Raw genomic sequence first — 8069 nt, 5'->3', positions numbered from 1 at the left:
TGCAAATATGCTTTTTATTTATTCCATATTTAATAAGATGTAATTTAAAAGAAAACCCTAACGATACATGTTTTAAAGTCTTGGCTCTGTTTGTAAATCTGGCCCCGTGACAAACACTGCGGACAGCTACTTAATTAGACTTGTCTAGGCCACTTCTTTCCTGATGCCGTGTGGTGCCATCAGGTGACCACAGTGGTCAGAAAAGTACTTGTGATGTGATGAACAGACAACTTTAGCACATAATACACCACAGCGCTCCTTTGTGCAAGTCCATACAAGGAGAACGTGCCCTGCCTTGGGGTATATTAAGGTTTTGCTGCAGCTCCTCCGGCTCCTTACAGGGTAGAAACGGGGCCACTGGGTCCTGTGGTTGCTTTCAGACCACTCGCTTCCTTTGCCTCGCCCAACATCGATAAAGGAAGAATGCACATCATACAACCCACGGAATGATCCTGTCACAGTTGACAAAGGAAATATTTTTCTAGGATAAAGTACGAGGTGTCTCCACTATTATATTAGGACGTTGAGTAGGGCTCATCACAGGGGCTGAGGGCCATTTGGCTGAGCCCTCAAGTACCAAAAGACTTCAAGTTTCGATCCTTGGCCTCGTCTCCAAATGAGGTAACAGTCACAAAGACACACAAACAAGATTCCGTGAAGACGTTGGTTGTGCAGCGTTAAGCATATGTCCCAATACCAGACCACACTTCCTATAGTGCCGTGAGTTAGTATTTGTTATTGTCATTATTTGTGACCGGCAGTTATATTGCAATGTATTTCTTAGTTTGGCATTCTAACTTATTAAGTATAAATATTTAAAATTTTGTCACTAATTTTTTTAAATGCTCTGGGGTTTCTTCATTCTGTAATAAATCAGGAACTTTAAAAAATGAGGGTTGGCCCTAGCTGGTTTGGCTCAGTGGATAGAGCGTCGGCCTGCGGACTCAAGGGTCCCAGGTTCGATTCCGGTCAGGGGCATGTGCCTTGGTTGCGGGCACATACCCAGTGAGGAGTGTGCAGGAGGCAGCTGATGGATGTTTCTCTCCCATTGATGTTTCTAACTCTCTATCCCTCTCCCTTCCTCTCTCTGTAAAAAATCAATAAAATATATTTTTTTTAAAAAAAATGAGGGTTGCCAGATTTAGCAAAGAAAAATGCAAGACAGTCAATTAAATTTTAATTATCATTTTTTTAGTGTATCTCCCTGCAAAATTTGGAACATACTTGCACACAAAACAAGAGTTAGTCGTTTACCTGAAATTAAGATTTAACTTGGTGTCCTGCATTTTATTTGGTAGCTCTATTAATGGACATACCTGACTTGCACACCTCTGTGTTCCCCAGAGTGAGTGGAAAAAGGAAATAGCATTTATCAAGTGCCTGTTATGTATGAACCAAGAACATTACAGGTGTGGTCTCATCTAAACTTTGCAACAACCCTATGGGGTGTACGTTATTGTTGCCGTTGACAGTGAACACAAAGCTTGAATAACATATGTAAGGTGAGACAGCAGACATGAGATGAAGAATCACATTCAGGTTTGCTTCCCAAATGTGTACTTTTCCCCTAGGAGTGCACATCCCATCGGAAAACATTCAGATGGACTTAAAATAAAGGTATTAATAAAAAGGGAGAAGATTTCTGGAAATACTTCAAAGGCTTTTCTATCATAATAATATTTTATATGAAATCCTATATTTTTTCGTATCTAAATCTGTTTGCCTTGAGTGTCATGTAATTGTAAGTGAAATTTGCATAGCCAGACATGTTTCAAGAAATTTAAGAGTTTTGCCTTTGGAAGCTCAGGGAATCTCTTTGGATTTACAGTTTCTTCATCTGAAAACTGAGGGTGTTCTGAGACAGCTAAAGTGCTGTCCAGTTCTCTCTACCTTTAGGGTTTCCACCCCTCTTTAGAGAGAACAGATTTTATCTTATACAGCTCTCTGCTGCCACCTGCTGGAAAATTACAGCACCTAGTTCTATTGAGGAACCCCGGTCAGTCCCCTTGATCCTTGTGGCTCATTTGCTTAGTAATTTCAGTCAATTCACAAAAATTGTAGTTTTCTGGGTTTTCTGGGTTTTCTGGGTTTTCAGTTTGTAAAGAATTCCAAATAAGTCAAGCCTTCACTTTGACCATTCTGGAAATTAAATTTTTAGCAGCTTATCCCACAGGTGAGTATTAGTCATACTTGTCCCGTGTTTTGCAGTGACCTGCCAAACTACTCACACGGAATTTCATTTAATTGCTGTGAGTGTCACATTCATGAGGTCTGATAAGAATTATTTAACAGAACAAAACATTTCTTTTTCTTAAAGTATCTTTTCAAGATTTTGAAACATTTCATTTTTGTGTTTCGAGAAGACAAGGATACAATGGCTCATCTTTCACACACACACACACACACACACACACACACACACACACACACACAAAACCTCGTATGAATGAACATATTTTTAAAAAAAATCTGACTGCTTTATGGCTAGAGAGTCTAGATTTTTGACTGGAAAACATTTTTCTAAATTAAAGGCTAAGTGTTGGCCTTACTTTTTTTTACATATAGTCTTTACTTTTTAGAGCAGTTTTAGGTTCACAGAAAAACTGAGTGGAAGGTACATAGATTCCCCCCTCATCACCCCCTGCCCCCCCCCCAGACACATGCACAACCCCCCCAGCATTAACATACCCCACCAGAGTATGATGAACCTATATAGATACATCATTGTCACCCAAAGTCCATAGTTAACATTAGGGTTCACTTTTGGTGTACATTCTGTGGGTTCTGACAAAAATATAATGAGATGTATCCAGCATCATAGTATCATACAAAATTGTTTCACTGCCTTAAAAATCCTCTGTGCGCTAGAGTCGGCCTGTGCATTCCTCCTTCCGCCAAAGCTCCTGGCAACCACTGAGCTTTTTACTGTCTCCATAGTGTTGCCTTTTTCACACATCATGTAGTTGAAACCATAACAGTATGTAGCCTTTTCAGATTGGCTTCTTTCACTTAGTAATATGCATTTAAAGTTCCTCCATGTCTTTCCACGGCTTCCTAGGTCGTTTCTTGTTGGCATTGAATAATATTCCACTGTCTGGATGTACCACAGTTCATTTAGCTAATCACCTACTGACAGACATCTTGGTTGCTTTCAAATTTTGGCAATTATGAAGAAAGCTGCTGTAAATATCCATGTGCAGGTTTTTGTGTGGACATGTTTTCAACTCCTTTGGGTAAATGTTTTGTCAACATCGCCAAACTGTCTTCCCAAATGGCTGGACTATTTTGCATTCCCGCCAGCAATAAATGACCTTTCCTATTGCTCCACGTCCTCCCCAGCATTTGGTGCGATAGGTGTGTAATGGGATCTCACTGAAATTTGCATTTCCCTGATGACATCATGTGCAGCATCTTTTCAGATGCTTCTTTGCCATCTGTGTATTTTCTTGGGTGTGGTATCTGTTCAGGTCTTTTGCTCACTGTTTAAGTAGGTTGTTCATCTTCTTATAGCTGTGTTTTAAGAGGTTTTTTAAAAATATATTTTAGCCGAAACCGGTTTGGCTCAGTGGATAGAGCGTCGGCCTGCGGACTGAAAGGTCCCAGGTTCGATTCCGGTCAAGGGCATGTACCTGGGTTGCGGGCACATCCCCAGTAGGAGATGTGCAGGAGGCAGCTGATCAATGTTTCTCTCTCATCGATGTTTCTAACTCTCTATCTCTCTCCCTTCCTCTCTGTAAAAAATCAGTAAAAAATATATTTAAAATATATATATATATATTTTTTAGATTACATCCCTTTATCAGATATAGGTGTTTGGGGTTTTTTTGTTTGTTTGTTTGTTGTTTTTTTGTGTGTGTTTTTTTTTTGCAGGTATTTGCTCCCAGTCATTGGCCTGAATTTTTAAAACAATTAAAATCACTTTCAAAAAATATAAAATAAAATAAAATTACTTTTCAGAGTTCCCAGCATAAAGCTAAAAGTTAAGCCCAAATATTTCAATCACAAAATATAAAATATGGGATTAAATGTATTGCTAGTTGGGGTTGAGCTGGCTCCAGAGGGTGGAAGCCAAGAGCCAGGCCCTTTATATCTGCATCACACTTTCTCAGGGTTTTCTGGCGGAGCTGCCTGGAGCCTGATGCGAAGGGGTAACAAAATCAGGACCCTACACCTTTCTAAACACTAATCCTGGGGCAGGACTTCTTCTGGCGAAAGATTGTGAGAGGAGGTGTTACCCACTCACGGCTGTGCTGTGGGTTCCTTCTGCCTCGGGAAGCCCAGCCAGGCCTATGAACTAACTGGCTTCAACATTTGAGTACATTTATTCATTACCATCTTTCAGTGTATGAGGAGACTCATTTAAAAACATCCCAAACTACTTTCCAAACCTTCTCCCTCTCTTTCATTTGTGGTACATTAATATGCAACATTGTATATTTTAAACGTTTTTCGAATAATACAAAAGAAAAACAATATTGCCGTGCTGTCCTGTGAACAGTGCCATTCCTTCTAGTATTCAACATGCTCCTGTATACATGTTTCTTTTAAAACAGTATAAGACTGTACATATTATTTCACAGGAGGCTTTTTAATGTAGCACTTTTTTCAGACAAAATTTGCATGACCTAAACGTAATTTCTCAAACTGGCTTCGTGCTAAGATGCTGGAGCTGAAAACCTTGGGAAAGACGCTTACTCCTCCGACCTTGGTGTCGTTGTCTAAAAAGTGAAGCATTTCTCGCTATTCCCCTGCAAAGCCAATTTTTGGATGAAATCTTGTCACCATGTTGCATCCTAAGGACTCTATGTAACAGCTCTTAGTTCTGCATTTAAAAGAAATGTTTGTGTTAGTATATGCTTTTCCAACTGCCCTATGCAAATCACTTTATTTTTGCTAGCAATTTTTGTGGTTTAGCTGACTAGTCTTTAAAAGTAAAGAAGAAAAAGAAAACATTTCAAGCTTATGTGACTTCATACTCTCCTGTTTTTCTCCAGGCCACTCCACTAAACACTCCTTTTCCATTTCTTCACCAAAAAAAAAAAAAAAAAAAAGGACAAAAGAGAAGTTAAAAATCATCTATGGTTGGGCTTTACTCTAAGTATTCAAATACATAAATGCATAAAAGTGTAGCAAAGAAATCGCTGTATTTCCATTCAATTCAAATCATTATGATTTAGTAGGAAGAAAAAGTAACAAATGTAGGGAACCAAAATAAAGCAACATCAATACAAGATAAGAAATATCTCAGAAGGATGGAATAGGAGTTGGGAACTCTAAGGAAAGCAAACTAGAAAGTAAATTACTTTGTCTAAAGAAGGGAAGTTAGCAGTGGCTTTAATTCTTGTCAATTATATAAAAGACATGAGCCAGAGTTTGGGCCGGAGTCGCAACCTGTCTGTTCCTGGTCCCTGGTCCCTGGTCCCTGGCCCCTCAGCGGCATGACGTTGAAGAGCTCCTGGAATCCCATGGGTGCTGCTGATCCCGGTTCCCCCGAAGTGGGGCTGTGAACCTAAAACTGCTCTAAAAAGTAAAGTCTGTCTGTAAAAAGATGAAGGCCGGCACTTAGCTTTTGGGCAAGGCAATGATACAATCAATAACTAGAATTCTCATGTAAATCCTTACAAGTAAAACAAGCTTAATAAATCGACAAATATTTTAAGTTAGTTAATTTAGAGTCTATCAGAAAATGTCTTTAATTTCCACCTGCTGTTGCTGAATACAGAATTGGAAGGGGCCTATGCAAATCGAAGGCCCTACAGCTTAAGATTCCATAGCCTCCTGGTAGATCCATCTCTGTACCTGTTGTTCCTCTGTATGTAAAAGATACGAAAGAGATACAAAGTATCTCACGGAGTGTACTTCGGCCTTTAGGAGAGGGAGCATGCTTCAAGGAGACACAAGCTTTATGGTGTGTGAACCGTTAAGGACCTGGTGCACGATTTGTAAAGGAGGAAAGTCATTTCTGATGGACGCTTCAGCCCAAAGGGGGGGGGGGGTAAATCTGCTAAGAAGGAGACACTTCCCCACCTCCTCCCTTTCTTCCCCTCGTTCCCGCTGAAGTAGCAGGTTTGTTTCCTTAAGAAGAAACGGAAAACCTACTAGTCCAGGGGTGACGGTGCTTGTGACCACGAGCCACTAGAAGGCAGAAACTATACATGTCCTGCAGCTAACACTGAGTTTGGCAGAAAATAGGCATCAGACAAATGTAACAAATGAGTGAACACATGGGGGAGGAACAGAGAATAGAGGACATTGAAGAAATGTCAGAGGGATTTGAGTTTGATGTAGCTGGCAAGGCAAAATCACCACAGGTTCCTGAGATGGGAAATGACACAGTGGACCTGCCATACTTCTAACGGACACATGGCTGAACTCAGCAGCATTTGTCACAGCTGACAACTCATTCTGGAAGCACTTCATTTCAGGCTTATGTGACTCCCTACTCTCCTGTTTTTCTCCAGGCTACTCCACTAAACACTCCTTTTCAATCTCTCTGAGACCTTGTCCTCCTTTTCCCAATTTCTGAATGTCAATATCCCTCAAATGCAAAAAAAAAAACCAACCCTCTTAAATGTATCCCTAGCTCCTTCCATTCCCTCCCCCACCCCATCTAACTCATCAGCAAATTCAGTTACTTCTGTGCCCAAAACATTTCAAACCTGTGTCTCCAGGACCAACACTCTAGTCCTGCAAAAACATCCTAGCAGATCTCCTCTCCTCTCCTACCTGCCTCGTTCATTCTCCACATAAAAGCCATGAAATCTTTAAATGATGTAACTCTGATTCATATCACTCTTTGCTAAAACTTTTCTATGACTTTCTAGGGCACTTTGGATGAAATCTAAACTTCTCAACACTCAGGCTCTTTGTATCCACTAGGCATTTCATTCATCGCCTACTGCCTAGGCCCGCAGTGGTTCTCAACCTTCCTAAGGCCGCGACCCTTTCATACAGTTCCTCATGTTGTGGTGACCCCCAACCATAAAATCATTTTCGTTGCTACTTCATCACTGTAATGTTGCTACTGTTATGAATCGTCATGTAAATATCTGATATGCTATATGTGTTTTCCGATGGTCGCGACCCACAGGTTGAGAACCGCTGGCCCTAGGGGCTGAGGTCTTGTCAAGGGCCTATAACAAGTATTTGAGACAGGAGGGGGGGTGGAGGAGGGGAAACGGACTCCAAAAAACTACAACATCAAAATTAATAAATGTGTGTGACTACGTAATATAACAATATGTCAACTAATCCTAAATTTCAAATCAACCTTTCTGTAGTTATTTGTATATTTTATTTTAATGAGGGATGTGGGTACATGGCATTTTGTTGAATATAATGTGGAGGACGTCCTCCCAAACAGGACTACAGGAGGCCGACAGGGGTTCTAAAATGACCCTTTTAGGCCTTGAAGGTCCTGCATGTGCCCATCTGTGCCTGCGTCTCCATGATCTCCATGATGCCACTCTCCTACTTGCTCGCTAAACTCAGCCAGCCAGCCTTGCAAATTCCTAAGCTGCACCAAAACCTTTCCCCGTGGTCCCTCCTCCCTCCAACCAACACTCATCCTGACAGGCTCCTTCCCACCTACTCGTTTTCCACTTAGTAACCTCCCCACGGGGACCCCCCGACCTGTCCATCTAAAGTAGGCACAGGTGCCCCCGCAACGACCTGTTCTGTCGCCTTCTTTCCTCCATAACATTGCTCTCCATCTGTAGTTTATTTTGTCTGTTTATTCTATCTTCCCATGACACTAATAAGCTCCATGAAGGTGAGAAATTTTGTCTTGTTCTCTGTTGTATCCTTAGGACCTTCTCTAGTGACTGGTGCAGAGCAGGCCTCAATGAATAGCCGCTGAATTTGTGAATAATGAAGGAGAACTGCATCTTCGAGGGAGGAGGGCCAAGCCGGAAAGATTTGCCGTGGACTCCATCTTGGGAGGCTGGAGGCACTCTTCTTCCTCTGATTCTAGGCCCCCAGATGGGTTTCAAAAGGAACGTTTGGAGGTTTTTCCCCGCAGGAGTTCTGATGAAAGCTCCTGTAACTTACCCTATTGGGGTGGGGCTGGG

Source organism: Myotis daubentonii, chromosome 16 (assembly GCF_963259705.1).
Source record: "Myotis daubentonii chromosome 16, mMyoDau2.1, whole genome shotgun sequence".
Lineage (NCBI taxonomy): Eukaryota > Metazoa > Chordata > Mammalia > Chiroptera > Vespertilionidae > Myotis > Myotis daubentonii.
Note: the sequence above shows the minus strand (reverse complement) of the source record.